Source organism: Haliaeetus albicilla, chromosome 14, assembly GCF_947461875.1.
Source record: "Haliaeetus albicilla chromosome 14, bHalAlb1.1, whole genome shotgun sequence".
Classification (NCBI taxonomy): Eukaryota; Metazoa; Chordata; class Aves; order Accipitriformes; family Accipitridae; genus Haliaeetus; species Haliaeetus albicilla.
Window position 1 is genome coordinate 12,880,206 of NC_091496.1, and position 25,464 is coordinate 12,905,669.

At 37.6% G+C, this 25,464-nt stretch overlaps 1 protein-coding gene across 5 annotated transcripts in view; it reads left to right on the plus strand.

The window, feature by feature from the left end:
* Nucleotides 1-25,464, plus strand: part of MAGI2 (membrane associated guanylate kinase, WW and PDZ domain containing 2) — a 760,905-nt gene that overhangs the window by 277,294 nt on the left and 458,147 nt on the right. The gene's annotated exons all lie outside the window — the stretch shown is intronic.

The window sequence follows — 25,464 nt, forward strand, 5'->3', positions numbered from 1 at the left end:
TATGCAGAGTTAGTCATTAAGCAGAACTTGCCCCACCACAATGTTTGAGACATTAACTCTTTCAGTCTTTCACAGGCATCTGCAGCTTCTCTGGGCAACCTGTTCTAGTGCCTCACCACCCTCACAGTCAAGAATTTTTTCCTAATATCTAATCTTAATCTACCCTCCTTCAGTTTAAAACTGTTACCCCTTGTCCTATTGCTGCACTCCCTGATAAAGAGTCCCTTCCCATCTTTCCTGTAAGCCCCCTTTAAGTACTGGAAGGCCGCAATAAAGTCTCCCTGGAGTCTTCTCTTCAGGCGGAATAAGCCCAGTTCTCTCAGCCTTTCCTCATAGCAGAGGTGTTCCATCCCTCTGACCATTTTTGTGGCCCTCCTCTGGACCCGCTCCGACAGGTCCATGTCTTTCCTGTGCTGAGGGCTCCAGAGCTGGACGCAGTACTCCAGGTGGGCTCTCACCAGAGCAGAGTAGAGGGGCAGAATCACCTCCCTCGACCTGCTGAACACGCTTCTTTTGATGCAGCCCAGGATGCAATTGGCTTTCTGGGTTGCAAGCACACATTGCTGGCTCATACTCAGTTTTTCGTCCATTAATACCCCCAAGTCCTTCTCTGCAGGGCTGCTCTCAATCCACTCATCACCCAGCCTGTATTTGTGCTTGGGATTGGCCTGACCCGTGTGCAGGACCTTGCGCTTGGCCTTGTTGAACTTCATGAGGTTCGCCCAGGCCCACCTCTCAGGCCTGTGCAGGTCCCTCTGGATGGCATCCCTTCCCTCCAGCGTGTCAACCACACCACACAGCTGGGTGTCATCGGCAGACTTGCTGAGGGTACAAGGTCAACCAAAACCAGATTTCTCTTATTTTGTCAGTACTACTGTAAAACCTTTTCTGCCCTTCATTCTGCATGCTTTGGTATGCAGAACTTCCTACCATTATGCTTAATATAAAAAGTATATAGCACCTTTTTGTTTTTACCACTGTCGTGTTATTGGAGGCCCAGGTCAGCAGTTTCACAGCAAAGGCAGTTGTGTGATGCTGTCCTCTGGCTTTTCACTTTTCTGCTTGCTTAGCTAAAACCTTGCATTTTTTACGTTTACGATTGACAAGGAGCAGGAATCCAAGGGTGCAGAATTCTATTGTGCAAGAAGGTACACTGACCTCCTAACAGACAAAAATGTTCTCTTACATTTAAACCTGTTTCAGGGACTTTCTGAAATAGAAATGAGTTTAAGAGGGGCAGGCAAGGTTATTCCATACATTTTTTTTTTTTTTAATTTATAGAAAAATCTCAATTACTTAAATTTTTGAGATGAAAACAAAAAGTTTAACCAACACATATGTTATTCCATTGTTCTGGGCTATTCATTTTCTTTACAGATCAACTGGATCATTTGGTGTCATCATCTCAGTAGTAGATGGCTTGTATATAGAAAGAGTGCTTTATAGATGGGTTTGCTAAACTGGGCCCTGGCCTGGCTCCTATCCTTCTAACCCCCCCCCCCCCCTTTTTTTTTTCTTTATCCTTTCTTACCTCTATTCCATAATATGTTTCAAAACCTCCAGCTATCGCTATGTTCTGTCACTTCAGCTCATGAAGGACTGCATACTCATAACACAGGTCAGTCAGCCTTATTTTAATGCATGTGATGACAGTGAATAGTCCGTTTGTCTTTGCACCTATTTAAAAACAGATAATGCATAAAACTGACTGGTTACTTTTAAGTATAATTTAATCTTGTGCAAGTTTACTGAATTGACATCATCAAAGTACATATCCTTAAAAAGAACAGTTAAGGCTCTGATGTAGCAGAAGCAGTTGAATGGAGATTCAGCTTAAATCTGTGAGTTGTCCTATTGACATTAATGAAACCACACACAGGTGCATGGAGAGTATTCTTAAATGGTTATCAAGAATAAAGTCTTAAGAGAGTTAGCTTGTAAAAAATATCTGGTTGTGTGTAAGGTATACAGCCACCATGCTATTAACAAGGACTGAATTTAAGATCTTAAAAATGCAGAGCCCTACATAATATCTTCATTAAATATTCTTAAGATATGGACTCTCACCTGTGACATAACTAGTCAGGAAAGAATGACTCAGTTGCAGGTACCAGAGTAGTGTTTTACATTGGCATTGTTTGAACATACAACTCAAATGGATTTGGGAATCTGTTGCAATGTAATTTAACCCTATAAAATCCAGTTAATACTTTATCTTTGCTAAAACTTTAAAGATCAGGTGTTTCTTTTAAAAGCAAATTCAATCTGGGGCAAAATCTGAATATGTGCAACTCTAGTGATCTATCCTTTCTTCGTTAAGACTGTAGGAAATACACAGCCTCATTGATGCTGTGCAACTGTCTCCCAGCTGTTCTGTAATTCATATGCAGTTCTTTCTCACCTCTGCTCCTCCACATAGATAATTGACATTCAAACTGTGTGAATGTCCTCCTATGGAGGATTTGGACATGAAAGTACATAAAGCCCTAAACTTAAGCAATGATATTCAAACTCCCGAAGACTAGGCAGTAGATCTCAACTAGTATATGAAATGGAAGTTAAGCCTAGTTTAGACTTCATTGTGGATTTCAGTGCTGTATGGTAAGTTAGCATCAGAATGAAATTAGAAAGGACCTTATGACTGCTTGGCATTTTACAATTTTCCAATAGTTAATATTCAAAGCAGAATATTTCCTTTGTCACAGTTTAGTAAATAGATTTTTCCTGCTAGTGTGGCAGGAATTTGAAAATGTAGGCATAGTCCTATATTTCTGTGCTTTGAACATTCAGGTACCAGGTGAAATTCCAAGAATTTTAGTAACTCACCCACCATCTTCAGGCATAATCAACTGTGATTCAGGAAGTGATGAATCCTCCAAAGCTTGCAAGTGGCATCTGGCTCACTCTTTATTTTCAGTTCCAGAAAAACAATTGTGACAATATGTTCTGAAAGTGTGTTGCTACTAAAGATGAAAGGGATGAGTGGTAGCAGAGGATCTGAAACATTAAACAGCAGCTGCAAAGTACCATGGCCAAGAAATTAGTCTTCTTACTAGAATGCAGTAAAGCTCTTGACTAGTCCTAATTAAACTTGCAGAGTTCTTTAAGGAAGTCATATTTCAAATCCTCCTTCACCTCAATGGATTCTTGTGTAATGACTAAAACCAATATAAAGCAATTATCTGTGTATATGCAACCTATATATAATTGACATTAAAATACTATTTCCATTTCAAATCCTCACATTTCCCTGAGACTTTCAGATTATTTCAGATTATTCCTAAGCTTCTATTGTGGAATAAATACATTCCCTGGTCAATACTTCTTGTATTGAACACTACATTATTAGCGAACTGAACAGTATTTTCCTTCTAAGACAATTGACCAGGGAAATCTATTGCTCTGTATTTGTGGGTTGGTCTTCTGGTTCAGTATGTCACTAAAAGAAGTCTTTCATTTTTCAGTGTAAGAACTTCAAATAAGTAAACAGAGTGAGTAAAAGTAAAGTCAAAGTTTACTTTACTTAACAAATTCTTAAGGAATAGCTTCAGTAACTCAGCCAGTAGAGGGAACTCTAATACAGTACATGGCAGGTAACCTGAGATTGCAGACTAGTGTAGCATTACAAATACAAGACAAAGTGTAAAATGTATTTATGCCATATATCATGTGTAAAGCAAAGTACCTACCTCATAGACCCCATTTATTATTTAGTGAGTTTATACCTGTTGGCTTATTTCCTTTCCTTTCCTTTTCCTTATATCCTGTGGTAACAGTTTACATACAACATCTGCCAAATTTAAGCGATGGATTGCCAATGATGATGTCACAGTTGTAATAGTTCATAAGTATTACAGATCATGTACCATTGGCTATTTAATTGAAATTTGGCCAGAATAAAAAATTAGAATTTTGTAATTTTTTTGTGAAATTTGTAAGATGTCACAATTATGTAACATAATGGCAGATAGTAGTCTCTCTTAGAATGACTGGAACATGTCCTTTGGAGGAGAGAAGAACAGTTTACAACCCTAACATGCAGTAGTCACCAAAAAAACCAACGTTGTATGAAGCTGCCTTTCCTGAAAAGGAACTCACTTTCTTTTTTTCTTCCTCTTTTTTTTGACCTTTAGTCACCTGAATATACTTTCAGTTGGTGTATCTCTGTTTCAATGTTTTTAAGGCTTGATGCGTTCACTCGGTCATCATTCTGTCATTTGCTGCTTTCTTGTTTTTGTTGTCCTTAGGGATAAAATGTCACCATGTAGGTTGATCACTAAATAGCTTTCTTAGAGAATTTGTTTCTTGTTTCTTCTGAACTGTTAAAAGTCAGCAAGTGCATGAAATAGATGTAACATTTCTCTGTTGCAACTTGAACTTAAGATCCTTCCCAGGTCTGTCTTCATCAAATAGCCTTAGTTCTGCTCCTACACTACATTGAGACATTTTGTTATTTCTACACATTGAGGTATTCTGTGGGCTTCTGTAAAAGATAAAGAAACATTTAAAAAATGAAAAACCTGCTGACATCACTGAAGATTTTTTAAAGCTTTTTCAAAATATGTGCGCATAGGTTAGGATATTCAGTATGAAGATCTCGCATGAAAATGGATTGAATAATATGGTTTTAAGGAATATTTATTCTCACAGAAAGGACAAACATCCCTGCACATATGATGTGTTAGTATTTCCAGTGGCAGCATTTCGGAGTCCATGCATAGGTGTTAAACAGAGCAAAAGTCTAACCCAGCATCTGCTCTGGACTTGGCAAGTGCCTTGGCCATGCCTACTGAAGCACAATGCTGTTGCCTCTACTCCGCTTCCATGCATGTCTAGAATTAAAGTTGTAGAAGGCTTGGCCTATTAGCTAGCTAATCCTCCTTTTTCATGAAGTGCCATACAGTACTGTCTTTTTCAGATGAAACTCCGCTGAGCTTTCCTTTATAATTAGGTAGTAACTTTTGTTGAAAGGAAATGATTATGGGTCATCTACAAATGATTGTTAGTAGAAGAAGTTTCAGGGAACTGGGTTTACTTTGGTTATATATGTATGTAAAGCCTGATCTTTAATGCCATTAAAAGTCAATGCAAAGCTCTTCTTTAGCATCCACAGAACGAAGAGGCAAAAAGGTGCAGGTATTCATATCATTTTTACCAGTAATATTTTGTAATTGCAGTGGAGTATAACTTTTGAAGAACATTTGAACCAAATGAAGTATAAAGTGAAATGTAGTCTTTCTCTTTACTCAGATCTTTTACTGAGTTTGGATGAAGCAGATCCTGCTTCCCTAGGCAGTAGTATAAAATGCTAATTCTGAGATGTAGCCCAGAACCTAGGAGAAAATGGAGCCATGCATTCCAGAAGTCAGTTCAGGATGTCCTGAGGATGCCATAGCTAAACCTGCCAAAAAATAAGGAGGAATGAACTTCATGTTTACCCATTACTTCATGGGCACTCAGAGTACGGGTTGATTTCCAGATACAGAAGTAGGTGAGATTTGCAGCTATGGTAGTAATAACCACGTTGTTAATCATTCCTGTTAAGTACCCTGCTATTCTGAATTGTAACCAGAAAAAGATATCTCTGAGGCTCCAGACTGTGTGCCTGCTCATAAATTCCCAGTGCTTAGTGTTTTGTATTAGCTTCCTATAGAGTATCCTCCTATTCAATGTATCCTCCATTAAATGCGTTAAATGCATAAAATCCTCCTTTAAATGTGCCTACAGTCAAGGGGGAGAAATAGATGCCTCAGTGAGGTTGGAGTCCTTCATCAGAGTTCTGCAGTCGTGTCAGACTCAAGAATATCACTTAGGCTCCCTGAATGATTACACTAATGCCATATATTTCATTTTATGTATTAGATGTCTAAATTAGGCATAAAGTGGACAGTCAGAACATGACCCTTCTTCAGAAAACTTGTGCCATGATATGTTACTCTCAGGCTAGGTTTTCTATTCTCTGGTCATCCAGGATGGCAAAGCAGGATAGCTTGCTTTGTTTAGACAAAGTTTCAGAAATAGAAAACTGTAAATGCATATTTATCCACCTAAACAATTTGAAAGCACCAGTCTTGACAGATATCTCTAGCTGCTGAAATACATATGCTAAATGATAATAGTTGTAGAGCCTTGACACACCTTGTCTTGTGTGTATTTACTTTTGTTGTTTGCTTCAGGATAATTTTTGCTGATTTTTTTTTCCTCTTTGTTTTCTGATCTATGTCTAGAGGCAATTAACAAGCACTGAACATTCCCATAGCATCTTTTTGATCAAATAAGCAGGTTTGTTCAGCAAGAAAAGGACTTCTTCTAGTATTGCATTCAGTGCCTCCTCCAAGATGCTATGCACTGTCAGTTCTAATTGGTATTGACAGAGATAAGAAGGCAGTATATAGTAAGCAGGACGACAGGCAAAAAAACCAGACCAAAAAAGGTATAAGGACTTATTTTCATGAATTGTTCATAAATGGATTGTTCTTTGTGGGAGGAGTGCTGTAATGATGCAAGATTGCTTGTGTGGTCCTTGCATTTTCTAGAGAACGTTTCCCTTTTGTTGGCATTTCTACCAATGGCATAGGAAGCTTTTACATTTTTTGTGGTAAACACTTTTCTGTATATACAGTGCAAGGTGAGTCTGTGCAAATAGATTGCCAGTTTATGTTCTAGTTTTCGTGTTACTGCTGGCATCTAAAATATTTCTCATTTAGCATGTTAGAAATTGATTTGGATTGTTACTGTTACTCTAAGTGATGGAATGGATAATAATTTCCTAAAGTAAATGCAGGGCACATCATACAATATTAAAGGAAATGTGTAGAGGGCCATATGTACAAGACAGGAAGGTAATTTGATCTCTGTTAAATTATTTAGAGCACATTTCCATTTAAGTAGAAACTAATGATGAGCAACCAGGTGAAGCTTTGTACATTGATTTATGGATTTGTATTAAAGATTTCACACGGTTGCTTACAATTCAGCAAGCTTGCAGGCTCTCTTTTGTATATGGAGCATTTTATATTCTGCGTGTTGAATTGAGAGTTGGTGTTTATGTTTCCAGTGCAGACATGTGCGACAGGACAGACGTAAAAGGACAGACACCGAAATAATAGATTTCTTTTTTATGGTTGTTACTTCTGTGATACACAGTGCTAGCATTGGATCTCAGGAATGATAGATTTCCTTAACAAATTTTGTCAGTATGTCAATATACTATATTTGAAGAAAACATTGAGGTGTTTTGAAAATTATTACTATCTTGAGTTGTTTGGAATGTTACTAATTAATAGATTATACTATACCTGATAATGCAGTTTATGCCAATGATACAGACAGCGGGATGGCTGAATCTGATTTACTGGAAAATATGCAATAGACTTTTTTAAAGCTGCTACTCTTAGCAAGTGATTTGATTTGTCACTGAAGCCGAGACTAAATCCAATGGTATTAATCAACATTATAGTTTTGTATTAAATATATGATTACTAGCTTGAAGGGGTTTTGTTTTCTACACTTATATTTGTAACATATTATTCATTGGTTGTTCTGCATCAGAAGGTAACTGACATGCTAAACAAATAGGAGATCCACAATTCTTGTCTTTCTGAAGTGCAAAATGAGACAGAAACCAAGCGCTTGTCTGGCATGGCATATAAACCTTTGCGATTGTGGTACATAAAAGTGACCGAGCTCATTTCCTGATTAAGTAACAGTTTGGCCTGCGGTTTGCTGACCTCACTTAGGGAGTTTAGACTGGATGTTCCAACCAGTAGCTCAGAAGCAGCTCTGGGCATTTGGCATCCATTCCCAGCCATGCTTAATCTTCACTTCCTTCTGTGAATACTCCCCTACACAATTTGAGCCAGCAAGATGTACTAAAACTGCAAAATAATTTTGTAGTGCTTATGATGCCTTAAGCAATGTACCTGCTTGAGTAGAAAATCTGGAATGCATATCTGCTCCCTACAAACCCTTAAATAAATAAAATTGATAGAGTCACCATAGCCCCATGGATCAGTGGATCTAGGACTCTTGCAAGTACCACTGATGGGGAGCGCATTAGCATGATGTTCCAGAAGCTCTAACTGATGTTAAGTATATGACTTTAACCATTAGCATAATACTTTTTTCTTCCATGTGAAATGGGATTACTCTTTTGAATAACAGGTGAGAAAGAATTCAGTAATCCTTAACCTGTGCTAACTGCTTCAACAAAGCAGCATAAAGAGGTGTATACATTTCCTATATATAAAACAGGAAGAAGAAAATCAGAATTTGATCAATGAATCATGCAGGTCAAAAGGGCATTTGTAAAAATAGCTATTATTCCATTCACTTTGTCTGCTTGCCAGTCTGCTTGTTCACAAATGTTTGCTTGGTGAAAAATGATAAATACACAGTGAATTTTCTAGACATGTATATGCAAACTACATAGGGCACACTCATGCCTTGGCAGAAAGGAAAAATATGAATATAAAAGATTTAAAATCTTTATTTCTGACCTTAAATTTTTATTATGTTCAGCCTCAGTATAATGATATAGTACAGGGGATTTATTTCATTCAATTTTGAGGCCATTCAGCACCTTTACAAGAGCATGTACAGGTAGTGCTATATACAACATCTCTCCCAGGTACTTACATGATCCCATTATCATGTTATCTGGGTACATCACATTTTTTTACTGTGTGATGTATTGGGTTTGTGTGGCAAGGTTTTGGTAGTGGGGGGAATGCAGGGGTGGCTTCTGTGAGAAGCTGCTAGAAGATTGCTCCATGTCCGACAAAGCCAATGCCAGCCGGCGCCAAGGCCGAGCCCATCAGTGACGGTCGTAGTGCCTCTGGGAGAACAGATTTAAGAAGGGGGAAAAACTGTGCAGCAGCAGCCGGAGAAAGGAGTGAAAATATGCAAGAAAAACAACCCTGCAGACCCCAGGTCAGTGAAGAAGGAGGAGGAGGAGGTGCTCCAGGCGCTGGAACAGAGATTCCCCTGCAGCCCATGGGGAAGACCATGGTGAGGCAGGCTGTCCCCCTGCAGCCCAGGGAGGTCCACGGGGGAGCAGATCTCCACCTGCAGCCCGGGGAGGACCCCACGCTGGATGGAGCAGGGGGATGCCCGAAGGAGGCTGTGACCCTGTGGGAAGCCCGCGCTGGAGCAGGATCCTGGCAGGACCTGTGGCCCCATGGAGAGAGGAGCCCACGCTGGAGCAGGTTTGCTGGCAGGACTTGTGACCCTGCACGGGACCCATGCTGGAGCAGTCTGTGCCTGAAGGACTGCAGCCCATGGAAGGGACCCATGCTGGAGCAGTTTGTGAAGGACTGCAGCCCATGGGAAAGACCAACGTTGGAGAAGTTCGTGGAGGACTGTCTTCTGTGGGAGGGACCCCATGGTGGAGCAGGGGAAGAGTGAGGAGTCCTGCCCCTGAGGAGGAAGGAGCGGCAGAGACAACATGTGACGAACTGACCCCAACCCCCATTCCCCGTCCCTCTGTGCTGCTACAGGGGAGGAGGGAGACAAAACTGGGAGTATAGTTAAGCCTGGGAAGAAGGAAGGTGTTTTAAGATTTAGTTTTATTTCTCATTACCCTACTCTGATTTGACTGGTAATAAATGAAACTGATTTCCCCAAGTCGAGTCTGTTTTGCCTGTGATGGTAATTGGTGAGTGATCTCTCCCTGTCCTTATCTTGACCCATGAGGTTTTAGTTATATTTTCTCTCCCCTGCCCAGCTAAGGAGGGGAGTGATAGAGCAGCTGTGGTGGCACCTGGCATCCAGCCAAGGTCAACCCACTGCATGTAAATTTACAGCACCTTTGCAAGCAAGAAAATGTAGTTGGGCCCATTATTCAATTAGGAATTTAGGCACACCATTAGGAGATGGTTAAGGAAGTAATAGTGGGTCTAATGTGTTTCAAAGTATTTTTTTCGGTTTTCTGGTGTGTTTTGAAGTGATTTTTAAGTTTTGCTTTTAAATTCAGATAAAACAAACTCTTTTATATCCAGTGTGTCTAGCCAGATCTGTAACACAGAACAAGATTCCTCTCACCTATTTTTGTACATTTATAATGCAAATTTTACATTTGAACTAGTTGCTAGACTCCTGTTGTAGCCCTCAGAGAGAAATGGGTGTTGAGGGCATGAGTCATCTTGTCCTATTAACCACACAGGGAGTCTGGATAACTAGCTGAGATATCTACATAGAAGATGGTTAATTAAGTCAAATCTCACTCAAAGCAATTAGATAACTTGGCCAAGACTGCAAAAGAGCAAGTTTTGCTTGGGAAGTTGAAGTAGTGTCTCCCCATTCCTAGGTCTGTGTCCTAAACACTAAAACACCTTGCCCATCCATGACCTAGATTACATTCTTACCTCTTGATCTCAATACCTGTCACAGTACAGCCATAAATTATGGAGTGAAATTCATCCCACTGAACTTCCAACACCTATGATGTGGCCACCAACACAAGCACTAGTCACTCTAGGCTCTGCTTATTAAAAATGTATTGTAGAGATATATTCTATTGACTATCAGTGGAGATTAGAGGATTATCTCAAAAGCGAATGTTGGCACGGTCTCATTGACAAATAGTGTGAGCTTTTGTAACCATGAGGAGTTCATTTAAGACAGAATGAATGCAACTGAGAAACCAGATCTTTGAAAAAAACACCTCACTATTCGACATTTGCAAGATACAGAAAAAATTAAACAGGAAACTCTTGCCATGATTTTTTTTCAGTATTATTGGTGATGCTGCTGTTTGTGATTTGATCGCGTTCTTTATTCCTGAGAACAGTAGTTGCTATGAGGAAGCATTTGTGCATGGATGTTATACACATCATGATACACTTTCAAACTACATTCTTTTTATTACAAATTTCTTAGATGTCACAAGCTCAATTCTTTATCTGTAGTTGAAACCCTGTAATTGACAACGGGACCTATATTCCCGATGTAATTTTGAAAGAAGTAAAGCTTTGTATGCTCTTGACAAGACTATCCTAGCTTATCCAGTAAGAGTAGAATCTGTAGCACACAGTCTATTGTCTACTTTCTGGAGTAGAAGTTTTTGTTTTATTTTGTGCTGTGTTGTTTGAAAGTAAAAGCTATGTAACCCTGATAGGCAGGTAGATTTTATATTTTTTGAGCTCCTGTCTAGTTAGGGAATCTGCTGAAGGTGATGCCAGCTTTTTTTTGTGGTTCTGTAGATGATATGTGAAGTCTTGAGACAGGAGATTTTGTTGTATTTCATGAGGGCCCTTAAGTCAACCAAGGTGATGAATCGTGTGACCAGGAATATCTCTGAGAAGCCTCTGGTTTGCCGAGATTTACAACTTGGGCAAGGCTAGTCTTGTACAGTGACTCAAAGAACATGTGAATCAACTAAGAGATTTTGATTTGAGTATCCTTTTCATTCATTTGAGCCTTAAAAAGAGCGGAATTCTTTCTCTGCATCCCATTTCTATCCCTGAGTCTCAGTTCAAGTTCTGAGGCTTAGAATTGTGTAGGTGTGAGCTGCTTTTTTATTTCAGACTAACCTGCCCTGCCCCCCCACCCCCATGTAAAGAGCATAACAAAGACAGCTCATAAAAGTTCAGGAAATTTTTTAAAAGTGTGAAAGGGGGACAAGGCAGAAAATGGTGATAAGTGGAGTCATTTTCTGCACCTGGGGTTTGTATTGAGTACTTATTAATCACCAGTACTGTCTTTGCCCTCTGAAGTCAATGAAACCACTCAGCTGAGTCATAGTCTAAACTTTCAGAAAAACAGATCTCAACAAGACAGACATCATAATGAATTCAGATAAGTTACAGTACCAGTGAGTAGAAATGAATGAGTATTGATTGCAAGGAAAACACATTAAAAACTAAAGGGAGCATGATATTAGAAACAACAGAAGAGTTAATGTGGAAAGGTATGTGACTGGGAATGATGCTCCATTAGCATGTTTTGAGAATAAGCTTAATGCTCATTATCAAAATAGCTATTTTATGAAAATCAAAGAAAAATATGGAATTTGCAAACTGTACTGTAATATTCCATATTCAAAGCCTTAAGGATGTCCCTTATTTCTTTTCTTTGTACTTTTTCACATGTCACTTGCTGGTGACAGACACAGAGTACCTGTATTTTTAATGAATACAACTGTCAGATTATTGTACATTTGCACAAATAATTTTATGTCTGTGTTATGAAACAAGATGCAAACATTTTGAGTGCATATGAGATAGGGCAGGGCAGAATCCAGAGCATAGTCCGGTCATAGGTAGAATCTCTGAAACAAGGAGTCGATAGTGCAAATATATGGTCATAAAAAAAAAAAAGTTTTACTAGTTGCTAAATATTATACATATCAGGGACTTGAATTAGGAACTTGAGTCACTCCTGTAGTCTTAGGAAATCACTGTGTGAAACAAGTGCTGAGTGTTGAGGATTCAAAGGAGTTAAAGTTTCAGAGTTTGCTGTACTGCAATACTAGTGAAGCTGCAGCAAACAGAAATTAATATTTCATATGTATAGTATGGGCAGAGAAAGGGGAAAGAAAATGAAAAGTAAACCATGACATAAAAATGACTGTTCCTTCTATTTAGGTCAGCTTCTATATCATATGGTAACCTGATTGTTCTGACACTTTCTTTTGTGCTGAATTTTGGCATTATTGAATAATTTTAATACTTGGCCAAAGAAAAAATGTGAAAGGGTCCAGTTCTGAATAAAATGCAATGATACTAAAACATTAGTTGGAGCCAAAAGCTGTATTACGGTGATGAGGTAGTAACAGTGTAATTATGAAATATAAAATTTGTGGCTTACATCCTGATAAACATAGGAGTAGCAAGAGCAGTTTATGATTTAAATAAAAGTTAAGGTAATTAGGCTTCATCTGGGAAAGTACTGGTCTTGCATCCCCTCCATGGAGGGCACGATGTGGGATTCTTATGCTTTTCCTAAGGAAGCAAACTGGGGCCTCGCACTAGGGGAAACAGGAACCGCTCCAGGATTTTTGTTGTTTCTATGGAAACAGATTCTCACTTTGTTTAGAGGCAAAGAAAATGCCTTATAATGCGTTGTACTGGTTTTGGCTGGCGTAGAGTTAATTTTCTTCACAGTAGCTAGTATGGGGCTATGTTTTGGATTTGTGCTGAAAACAGTGTTGATAACACGGAGATGTGTTCATTACTGCTGAGCAGGGCTTACCCAGAGCCAAGGGCTTTTCTGCTCCTCACCCCACCCCACCAGCGAGGAGGCTGGGGGGGCACAAGGAGTTGGGAGGGGACACAGCCGGGACCCCAACTGGCCCAAGGGACATTCCAGACCATATGACATCGTGCTCAGCATATAAAGCTGGGGGAAGAAGGAGGAAGGGGGGACATTAGGAGTGATGGCGTTTGTCTTCCCAAGTCACCGTTAGGCGTGATGGAGCCCTGCTGTCCTGGAGATGGCTGAGCACCTGCCTGCCCATGGGAAGTGGGGAATGAATTCCTTGGTTTGCTTTGCTTGCATGTGTGGCTTTTCCTTTACTTATTAAACTGTCTTTATCTCGACTCATGAGTTTTCTCACTTTCACTCTTCCGATTCTCTCCCCCATCTCACCGGGGGGGGGGAGTGAGCGAGCGGCTGGGTGGGGCTCAGTTGCTGGCTGGGGTTAGACCACGACATGCATGAATTAAGGGGACAAAGCATTGCACAGAATAGGTGAGCCTCAAAAAAATCCTAGGAGTCAAGACCTGCAAACAGAGCCGTTGCAAAACCAGGGCTTAACAGAAGCTCATCTGAGCACTTTGCTAGTTAAATGGAGGAGAAAACTAAAACATCAGCTGCTGCTTTAGGGACGATGGATCGCTGCTATTATGCCAACGAGTGTTTCGGAGGTTCCTAAATTGTCTTCTGTCTCACACTCAAAACTGCCACATTTGAACACTGAAAAATATTGTTTCACTTCCAGCTAAATGCACTTTAATGGCTTCTAGACAGCCGTAAAGCTGTGGAGCAGGCATAATTCTTCAAACAGGATATAACATCTAGTGTGTTTCTTGATTATCCAACTCAATCTGATTCTCTACAGATTTCCAGTGCCTCACACTTTTGTATAAGATATATTTCTAATAGAATGCATTCATTTACGAGCTTGGATATCTTTATGTTATACTGTGAGGATTTATCAGTCCCCATCAGTCTGTATTTTATCAACCTACCCTCTAAATTTCCATAACAAGAAATGATTTTATTTCATGATCTCCGTTAACTTGGAGGTCATATTTGGCTTTCTCCAACATTTTTTCAACCCAGCAACTTCAGGAAGTTTGGCTGCAAGTCAGCCGTTTGGTGTAAAGTGTTGGGCCCAAGTAAAAGGCTGCATGATGAAAATTACGGGGTGTATAAAGGTTTTGTAGAAAGTATTTTCTTTCTTAGAATCATTAGGAAAAAATTTGGCAAACCTGTGCATCCACTTGTCACACAATCTTTGCTGATATCCCATCTATACCTAATTTTACCTCCAATGGTCCTGAAAAATCTGTAGTGATAAAGTAGTATATCATAGAAAATCTCAGTTGGAAGGGACCCGTAAGGGTCATCATAATTCTAGGTATTTGTTATTTTACTTTACTAGTTACATCTCTGTAGTAAATGAATATTTTGGAATGATACTGGGATAAATGCTCTTAAACAGTATCTTCCTCAACCTCATTGCACAAAAACATTTGCATATGTGTGCTTCTACTTACTATTAGAGTTAGTAATTCTGAGACTACTGTGCTATCTGCTGCCCTGCAAGCTTCAGTCACTGTGGTATTCTGGTTGCTTGCCTTTCATTCATATTGTTTATTCCTGCATCTGAAGTGAATTGATAAACTTCAGTGATTTTGGAGGCTTTCATGAATGAGGTCGGATGGTTTATTTTCTGCAACAACTTGGAAGAACACATGGTTGTAATGTCTGGTGAGGATCATGCATGTGATAGTGAATGTGAAAGGCAGGAGGTGGACAAGTATCCAAAACAATGAGGTTAGGATTAACACTGAGGTTTATTTGTTTGATTCACAATCAAAGACATTTGTAAGTATCTTTCATGACAGTTCTTTTTCAAAGTTACCCAGTAATCCCAAAGGCAATGGCGTCTTTGTTAGGTTCAAATACAGTTATATTGCTCTCCATTCTAGCTCTCTGACATTTTGATAGTTAAATAGAAGAAACCTATAATCTTAGTCATCATCCTAGGGTCATGCAATTTTGAGAAAACAAGATTGGATAAAAAATTAGGTAGTGCTTCTACACATTTTTCTTTCTCTCGGCCTTCCACTTCAACTGACAGGTCTTCCTGATGTTTGGTGAATACCCATTCAAAAACAAAATGAGGATTCATTTACTGTGGTGACAGAGAAATGTATTAATACTGACTGTGATACAAAAGGCAAAAAGGTTTTACAATAAAAGATGAAAAAGGAGAAAAAAAACCTGGACAATGTGTACTATTGTCTGATTGCCCTGAAATTTCATCATGTTATTTGGTGCTGCATATTGTTCAGTGGCAATTAAATCTTATTAGTTTGCTTTTCTCATTATTTTTTTTGAACAGCATTTAATGCCAGGAAAGCTGTTGAACATTGGAAGTTGGAAAAATATATTGGCCACATTTTACTCACGGTTGGACCCGATGATCTTAAAGGTCTTTTCCAACCTAAATGATTCTATGATTCTACTCTCATATATAGCTAAAAAACTATTAGTTTGAAGGGGATCTTACAAGTGGAAGTGAAAACAGACTTTATGCCTTCAGTTACTTTGTTAAATTACATGCACAACTACCCTTGGAGTTTTCCTTCCTGATGATGCTGTCTTCATTTTGAACTGCTGTTTTGACATTTGTAAAGTTTTAGCAAATGCTTCAGGAAAAGGTCAGTTTATAGTGACATTTTCACTTTTCAAAAACCTGTGGAGAGGACACTGAATACAGGTTTACATGATAAGCCACTGTGGATTTAAAAACAAGGCTTTTCTTACTGTGTTTTAGAACACTTGTTTTTTACAGTCTTGTTTTTGTTTTCAAACTGCTGCTCTAATCATTTACTAGAAAGTTCCTTTCATATAACTCGGTTCTGAATGTCTTCTTTGCTCAGTGTTAACGACAAAAATATTTCACAGCTTGGGGTTTTTTTGATACAAGAATAGAATATTTAGAAAACATAGGGCTAGGGTATTAATATTACTGATTTAGATCCAAATACACTGAAATAGCTCCTGCAAAAGCCTCCCCACGTACCTGTGTCATTGTGCAGAATTTGCTCCTGATCAGCCGTGCTGGGGCTGTATGTGCAAACATTTTTTTTCCCATCCTACCACTGGGTCAATTCCATCCGTCTCTCTGTTCTGTAATGGTTTGAAATACACCAAATTAATTAGAAATTGTCTGGTAACATGCATCAATACTTTCTAACACAGTCAGAGCTTCTGTCAATGATGCCATACAGTAATTTACTGTTTGGAGGATAAAGGTCCATTTATGAATGAGAATATGTCACCAACCTTTTCTTCATGTTTTCAAAATATGAAAATTCCAGCGCTTTATCTCTGACTTATTTTATGATGTAAATTACGGTTCTTCAAAGAAGTTCTGTAAATGCTAAAGAAGATATATTGTACTTTCCAAAAGTATAGATTTATAGAATAAGAAGATATATTGGGAAATATATTTTTGTCTGGATATCAGTATATTCTCTGTCCGAGAACTCCATGCCTTCAACTGTCCAGCAATTATGCCGGTGCCCTAGTGAACACAAAATCTGTTTCTATCAAAGCAAGGCCTATTAACTTTAAATAATAAGTTCTTAGAGGAAAATTATAAGAATTTGTTTGATGTTTCCATTGACAAGGTGGTTCTTAGGAAATAGATACCATAAAAAGTGTCCATAAATATATTTTTAACTGTGGAATTTACAACACCACAAGTGCTGTATGGTTAATGACTGAAGGAACTGGCCTTTAGTCATTATGTGCTATGTACTTCTTATACAGCAATGTGACAGAATATGTAAACTGACCTTTTCTTTGAATGAATTAGAGTAGAAATTGTACTGAATTTTCAGGACTGTGTGTATGTAACTCATTAGGGCTGTCAAATTACCTGTGCCTGCTGATCTGATAGGGTAATACAATAGCAATGCTTCATGTGGCCAGATGATAGAAGTCCCATGAGTATAATGCCTCAGTTCAACTTAGACAAAAACACTAGTCAGTAGTCAGGACATCTCAATGGCATATATTTAGTCAAACATTATATAGCCACTCTACCATCAGAAAGCAGAGAGATCTGATTAGACATACTTGGTGAATTTGACAGATGAAGAGGATGAAAATGCCCACAGCAACATTTTTCATTTCTTGAGAGCCAGCAGACATTCATGTGAATGTTCAGTTTTTCTCAGCCTTCTAGTTTTTGACTTTATTAGTTTTAGAGGGCATTTTTTTTTCAGCATCTGCATAGCATGTCCTTATTGGTACACTAATAGAAAATATCTTTGGTTCCATTAAGTAAGCAAATATTTCACAAATTGTTTATCTCTGTTTTGGCTGACCTATTTTGTATCATAAGAGTGTCACCAAATAAAATCTATGTTCATGTGTAGTTTATGAGAAGCACGTGGTTATTAAACAGATGTGTTACTACTAAGCCAAAAAGAATGTGCATAGCATATACTCTTCTGTACTGCTGCTACGCTATTACTTTTGATGACTTCACTTACAAAGTGATAACATTCATGGCAGAATGCTTCACCATATCCTAAGCAGAAATAGCATAGATATTTATTTCACTAGTAGATGCTTTGCTCTAAAGGAAATACGTATTTACATATCATTTATAACTTTGCACCTTTTAGCTTTCAGTTGCAAAGTCTTGGACTGAAAATTGCAAGAAAACAGAAGTGCAACCAATATGTATTACACCATTCAAGCATGAACATTATTTCCAATCTTGAATTTTACATTTCTTCTTCTAACAAAAAAATTAATCAACAAGAATTTAAAAGAGCTTTCCTTGAAATATTAGCCACATTTACAAAAAGCATGATTTATAAGATTTGTGTTATTTTGACCTAACTTGATTTAATATTGTTTCATGGGTTTCTCTTGGTAACCTCTTCAACTATTATAATTTATTACCTTTCATGTTTTTGTGTTCGAGCCAAAAGAACAGATTGCATGAATTATTTCTTTTCCATACTAACTAAATAATTCCATTAGATAACTGAGAGGTTTTTCTCATTCTTCACCTCAAAGCAGTGAAACTTTCTAGAATTTACAGCTTAAGCTCTAGCAATGAAAATATCTCTTCTATCTTCCTTTCTTTCCTTCCTTCTTTCTCTCCTTCCTTCTTTCTCTCCTTCCTTCCTTCTTTCCTTCCTTCCTTCCTTCTTTCCTTCCTTCCTTCTTTCTTTTTCTTTCCTTCTTTTTCTTTCTTTGTCTTTCTTTCGCTCTTTCTTTCTCTTCCTTCTTTCTTTCTCTTTCTCTTTATCCTGCCTTGTTTCTTCATGAAAATTCAGTAGCAGTGAGAAACCTGCCAGCAGAGCAATTGCCCATCTGACCTACTTCACTCAATCTGAGCGATAGTCCATCCTGTTTGTAACTGACTGGCGATTATTTGGGGATTTTAAAGCTCCTGTCTTTTATGGAAGGGGCTAATTGAAATTTTCTAGCCTAAATTTCCAGTGCCAGAAGGTTTTAGGATAGACTCAATGCTCCTAAATATATAGGTAAGCAGTGAAACATGAAATACTGACAATGCAATTGAGTTTTGATTCAATTTTGCTGTAGTGGTTCAAAACTATATCCTTACCCTAGGTTTGTGTACCTGCTGAGGTTAGGGCATGAGTGGCCCTTTTGAAATCATTGAAATTAACTATACGTGTGAAGTTAAACATATACATGTACTTTTGCTTTCTCAGTCTGTGCCTTTAATATGAAAAGGAAAAACAGTTTAATGAGGTTTGTAAGCTACTGAAACAAAATAGAGGACTTACCTGTGCTTCTTTATGCCACTGTGTTTTTTAAAGCCTATGATAGTTGTCAGCTGGGGTTACTTGGAAAGCATAATTTTGAGTTTTCGCTATTCTAAGAAAAGAAGTTTCATGACAGAAGAAGTAAAAGATATATTCAGTTCAGCAAAAACTGCATATTTGGAAAGTATTCAGAAAATAACAGTAAGACTGATTCTAATTGTAGAAAACCTGCCAAGAAATCCAGATAATCTGAACATATATCGTATAACAAAAGAGAAATGAAGAGCTGACTTGATCATGCAAGTAAGTACTTAAGGAAGAAGTATTTATGGAAAAAGTAGTTTCTGAGAGCAGAAACTTTTTACTTTAAAAGACAAAGACATAACAAAAGCTATATCTGGGGACTGGATGTAGACAGATGCAAAGGAAAATGAAGGAGAGCAGTTAGGTCTCCAGCTCACTCTGAAGAAGAGGGGCAGTGGATTGTTCAGTTGATTGTTCAGACTCTTTCTAGAGTTTAATGTGTTGAATCAATTTCTGTTGAATGTAATGGTAGTTAAAATACCTAGCTTAAGTATAGACACCTGCTTTCAGGTTTCTTAATCTCAAAGCAAATCTTTCCTTTCATGTTTTTCTAAGGAATATTCTCTAGGTCAAGGAGACATATGATTGATACAGGATTTACTGTATGAAATCCTGTATGGTCCATGCTATTGAAAAAGTCAGATTAATCTATCATATAGTCCTGTGGAAGGCATGTCGTTTCTTACAGCCCGGAGCTTTTATTAATCGGTAGCTGTGCCTACCTCAGTAGTAGAAGTAATAAAGGATTTTCTAGATGCTTTGTCTAATATATCAGCTGAGCTTTCAGGTTGTTCTGTGTATGCCTGGGTATTTTCGCTAGCGACCACACATTTTTGCACTCATGTTAAAGAAAGGAAAATCATGGCTTATCCTGTAGATAAGTACTGAGCCTTGCACTTGATTCAGATGTCTCCAAGTAAGCATGGAGGCAGGTGTGCTTGTGTGTTCTCCACAGGACTGAGAATGCACAGGGTAACTTTCAGGACTAACTGGAGCTCCTGAGTGCGGATGCATCAAGTGAGATGATTTAAAAGCCATATGCTGGTCTGATGTCCCATTTACATTCCTGGATGATGGGAGCCAAGTCAAACAGGATAACAGAGTCTGTAAGCCAATTAGAAGTCTTCAAGATTGCTGCCATGTTAGAGGTTAGCATCTAGGATACTTCTGAATTGAGACAAGTGAAAAGAGTTTGTAAGAGACTTTGGCAAAAAAATATATATCTCATAATTCATATCTACTGTTTTAACTAGAAAAACATCCTTCTTTTAAAAGCTTAAAAAAGTAATAGAAGAAAAAATAATAAAGAAACCACTGTATTTATATATTGTTGCACTATACAAATGTTAAAGTTCTAAGTGAAAAATGCAATGCATTGGTTGATTTCAATATGCCAAGTAATCACAGAATTACTTATCTAAACATTCCATAGTACTTTAGAAATAATGCTGCATATTCTTTCATGTTAATGAGGTGCTATGCCATTTTCACTGTCTCTGGATTAAACACAATATTATTTTCTTCTAGCTGATTTGAAGAAATTTCAAAATTTTTGCTCTTTTACTCCTGTTTGGTCATCCCAATGTGCACTTACATTCTTTGTTGCAGTAAAAAAAATTAAAATTTCTTCCCTTTCGGTCACGAAAATAAAACTCATAGTGTTCTGTAAAAAGTATGGATTATTCAAGAATGTCAGATTAGGGGAAAATATGTATTAAATGTGTTTTCTGCAAGGCTTTAAAATGTGTCAGAGCATAAATGAATGCTAAATTTTACAGTTGGTTAAGAAGTTCACCTCTCCTCTTTTTAAAGTTCTGAATCATCTCTATCTCTTGAGATTTGTAATCGCTTCCAATGGAGCACTAAAAGTTGGCAATCTGTTGGAGCAGTAGTGGATTTTTTCTGCAAACTGCTTGCTTGATCAGCTTTTGATTTATTACTATGTAAAGTGCTTAGAAATACCTTGGGTATGAAAGGAACTTAAAAAAAAAAAAATTATATTCTGTTCTGTGCAATTCTGTACACACATTTCCTAGGATGGAAAATTTGTTGAAAAGATTATAGCAGAGGTCAGACTAGCTGATCACAATGTTTCCCTTGGGCCATACAAAAATCTATGACTAAATAACTAGTAGCAGTTTCTGTGAAGAAGGGAAAAGATAAGGACTATTTTAGTACTGGAAAAGTATTGCATGGGGTTTTTATTTCTAATAAAGTTAGAGAAATTGCAGCTCTCTTTTCACTTATGACATATCATATTTATTAATCTCTTTGAATTTTGTTTATCCTGTTCTAGGAGAGTAAGTGAATCATTTCATCGGTTTTGTGTTACTTCAATATGTTCGTTCTCATTTGTAAAGAAAGTAGAACCATTGTAATGCTCTCTAATCATTTACATAACATGTTTTTACAGCAGGAAGAAAAACATCCTCAAGCAATAACCTCTGTTGTCTACTGTGAAATTACTAGTATTTATTTAGGGTATGAAGTCTGAAAAATATAGTCAAAATTCTTACCACAAGACATTATGGAGATTATCAGAGGATGATGAAAATTTAACTGGATTAAAAATTTAGAAGTGGCAGGCCTATTACTTAGCTGAAGAAGTATTCAACCTTCTCTCTGATTAGATGTGCATGCTCAAGGACCTAGGCCAGGAGTTTAACTTTACAAGAAGGAAGGTGGGTATATATATTTTAAATGCTACTTCACACTGTTTGTTTTATTGGTCCATTTTGTTATCAGGAAGCTTCTAGGAGTGTTGGTTTAAAATAGATACCGTGATTAAAATCAAAGAATTCAACACCTCCCCCTATTACAGCAGTGCTAAGTCTAGGTACATTTTAAAAAGGCTAAGGTACATAAACTTTTTCAGCTATCTAAAATACATGGAAAACCTGCCATTTCCTTGGCATTCTTTGTGTTTTATACAAAAGATACCGTGTAAAGCTGAACTGAAAGCTACGAGCTTATAATGATATTGGCAGTACTACTACTACCCTTCTGAAGAAAGGTAAAAGATATTTAGGACCCTGTAAATCATTTTACTGCAGTAAAAAAGAGTAGTGGCGAGTCTAGGCATAATTCTAATTTGTTGAGATTTCTTTAGGTTTGCTCTTCCCCCACCAGTCCTTCAGTACCTGTTCTTGCAAGCCCAGGCCAGGTAAATCTTCCCTTTCGGGGTCTCAGTCCAACTTGACTCTCAGACTGAGTTTCTTCCTGATGAACTCACTGGAGCTGGAAGACCAAGGCAACAAGTGATCGTCTTTGATGCTTGCAACAGCCCCCTCCAGTACAGTTTTCTGCACAGCAATGGAGACAGGGAACTTTTCCCCAAAGTTTGACAGAACTACTAGGCCAGGATTAAACAGATTAAATGCAGTAACTTTTATGACTCTTATGACAGAACCATGCAGTGACACGATGCAATATGGTTACAGTATTACATCTTTTAACCCACAGCACATCCAGGAATCATTTCATGCACATTTTCAGCATGGCATAAGGCAGTTTAATGGGGCATAGCAATACTATAAAGCCATTTGGAGCAGGAATAAAGACTACCCTAACCATGCAAAATTCTAGATGGAAATTTGCTGTAGAGTAGAAACTTAGGCAAAAAGACCACCACTTCATGATAGCCAGAAATAAAAATAAAAACAGAAGAGGAAAATCCAGGTCATTACAATAAATATTTAAGAATTTTATGCACCAACAAAAGTCACATTGCTTACTATCATTCTCATGTTTATCAAGCTATTCGGTCTGTGTTTCCTGTTTGAGACAGTCTTTCTCATAACCTGATGGGAACTAAAGAAAAAAAGATAACAGAAACATTCTGTCAGCTTTGCTTACAGTTAGTAAACCTGTCTTTTACTGACAGAATTTTATCTCACGAAAGTGAGATCTGTCCCTTTAACTTTGGGAAGATATGAACTAAAGAATCCTCTTTTTGAGTTTTTGTGTATATGAAAAACTACACTGCCAACAAAAGAGTTCTTTGTGCATGTAGCTGCTCAATTTGCAAAAGATATGTTCATGGTCTCTGACTCCAAAACTGCACATGTCTGCAGAGAGGATCAGACCTAAGCATAATATGTGAAAATACTTTTAACTAATTTTAAATGACCATATGCCAGATTTCATTAGTCTTAGGGAGTGGTTAGAAGACACATTCATATCTACTGGATGTTTGAAAAGTCTTGTTCCAAATATAATCTTGTTTAGATACTGATAGAACCTAGCAGACAGTAGTAAAAGCTCATCTACAAGGTATGATTTTTCCCATAGTCCTGATTGTTCCTCAGGGTGGCTTTGAAGACTTATAAACCCACCCTCCCTTAGCCAAACATAATAAGATAATTTGATTCGAAAACAACTATCTTTCATGCTATTTACCTTTCTCATGCTGCACCCAGAGTGTCTTGCAGGCTGGTTTTTACACTAATAAAACCCAGTGGAAGGCATGATTGGGGACCATTAACCTTTAGAACACAAAAAGCTTAAGCTCAAGGAATATTTCTGAGCTGCAGTAGTGCTTTGAAGCCACTGCCTCCATCCTTCATCTAAATTGCCTGAATTCATTTTCAGGGCTGATAAACTGTCAAGTGAATTATGAGACATAGGCCTTGGGTTAATTTATAGAAATGCTCCTTCACCAATGCTGAGTAAATCTACCTTTCTTTGTTGAGTATACTTGCTTCAGCTTCCAGAACTATCTTATTTTGCCCCATTACAAGGTCTGCATTTCAAACTCTTCTTTCTGCATTTGTAAAAAACTAATTTACTAAACAGATTATTCTGAGGGGCATTTTTCTATCATGTGTTTACACTCCTTCAGATACAGTAGCAGCAATACAATATGTAAAAAGATGGTCAAGTTGGCTTATTTTTTTTTTTTTTAATGAGATGAGAAAGTCTGTCTCACAATACTGCCAGCACTTCACCTGTCAAAGATGAGTTCAAAGGAATAATCCATCTTTTATCTTCCCTTATTCAATGGCTAGACAGACTGAAATTTATGCTTATCTGGCTAGCTGAGTTCAGAGGGAATTACAAGAAAAATCTGTACTAGCCAGTTACCTTTCACTGTTAGGTTCTGGCTCTATTTCCATATATATTTGGTATGTGCAATATGGAACTGGAAATAGCTTGTCTGTCCCTTTTTAATTAATTATTTTACATATTTTATAAACAAGGGAGACAAGTATCTCAAGCTGAGATATTTAGATTGTATTCCTATGAAAACTGCTAACAAAAAACCAATCACTGCCATGTTATGTTTACCTTTGTGTAGCTCTCAGATTGACATTAATGTTCATCTTTAAATATTTTTATGGTTGCCTATTCAAATGTATGACGATAACTAGAGTATAAGTTGTCTTACTGAGGGAAAAGATCTGAACATATTTCTTTGGAAAGATAGGTGTAAGTAAGCTTTTTACACTAGTTTTTTTTTATTTTGCATATATCATTGTAGTCTCTTAGCACTTCAGCTTGGGTAAAATCTACTTACACTTTAATCTTTATAGTATATGCATGATTAGTTCTCAAATCCTGTATCAACAAAATCCTTTTCATGGTAATGGTTGTAACGACCTCGCATGTATAGCAATTATAGCATAAAGCGCCCCTAGAGATTGCTTAGATTTCTTAGTACTATGTAAGCATCTGAAAATCTAAAAGTCCTTGGGGATGAACAGAGTTTACCAGGCATTCATGGACTGTAAAAGGGACTGATAGAAAGTATTTCTTGTTCAAAGATGGGGTACTTTACCTATCACCACATATCTAATAGTTAGTGGCTCCATTTTGGTCACTTTTTTACCAAGAAATTTCCATTATGTGTGCGCCTATTACAATTGTTTTCAGGAATGAAATAAGGCTTAGTAAATATGCATCCTGTTTACTTCAGCATATCTTACTGAAAAAGAACCACATAGCTATGACATACTGCAAACATTTAATATTTAAAAGCAAAATGCATAGAATGGTAATGTAAACCCAACAGATACAGCTTCAGAGGTCTTTAAACTTTGTTATATATTTGGCACAATGAACTGTGAAGTTCTGCAAGGAGAATGATTTTTTTTTTTTCCAATTAGAATACTTTGAAGCAAGTTACTTTTTTGCTCTGAGTTTTTTTCCTGACCTGAATAATTAGAATGGTAATGTGTTCATACTTCAGAAGTGTATTCTGAAACTTAATTCACTCAGCACCATAGACAATTAGTATTGAAATGGTAAGCATTATTTACCAAGGTCCTGATCTTACAAAAAGAACCATGTGAGAAAAACTCGGAAGGAGAAAACTCACTGCATGCAGAGGAGGGGTGTGGAAGGAGATGGAGGAGGTGAAAGAGGCTGTGGTTGCTTGGCACCACGTAACATC